Source organism: Pterocles gutturalis, unplaced genomic scaffold (genome assembly GCF_000699245.1).
Source record: "Pterocles gutturalis isolate BGI_N339 unplaced genomic scaffold, ASM69924v1 scaffold13152, whole genome shotgun sequence".
NCBI classification, from domain to species: domain Eukaryota; kingdom Metazoa; phylum Chordata; class Aves; order Pterocliformes; family Pteroclidae; genus Pterocles; species Pterocles gutturalis.
In genome coordinates, this window is record NW_010115533.1 from 4,387 (window position 1) to 4,672 (window position 286).

Here is a 286-nt window from a genome sequence, read left to right on the forward strand (position 1 = left end):
GAGGGCGCCCCCCCCCCGCCTGTGGGGTCTGCAACGCAGCCGTGTGACATGATCAGCCCCAGGTGCCCAGGCTGGAGCCCTGCGGGCATCCAGGGATGCACCGCCCAGGGAGAGGAAGAGCATCCTCTCTCATCCGGGGGATGCTCCTGGGCAGCATGACCCAGCAGCCTCCCACAAGGACACCACAGCTCTGGCAGAGCAGGGGGTTGCTCCTGGGCACCATGAGCCAGCAGCTGGGCACGTGGCCCTGGGAGCTGGTGGAGGAGCTGGCACTGCACCTGGATGA

The 286-nt window shown here is 68.2% G+C and overlaps 1 protein-coding gene across 1 annotated transcript in view; it reads right to left on the reverse strand.

Moving 5' to 3' along the window:
* Positions 1-286, reverse strand: part of LOC104463049 (electrogenic sodium bicarbonate cotransporter 1-like) — a gene marked incomplete at both ends in the record, with an annotated part of 11,204 nt that overhangs the window by 4,374 nt on the left and 6,544 nt on the right.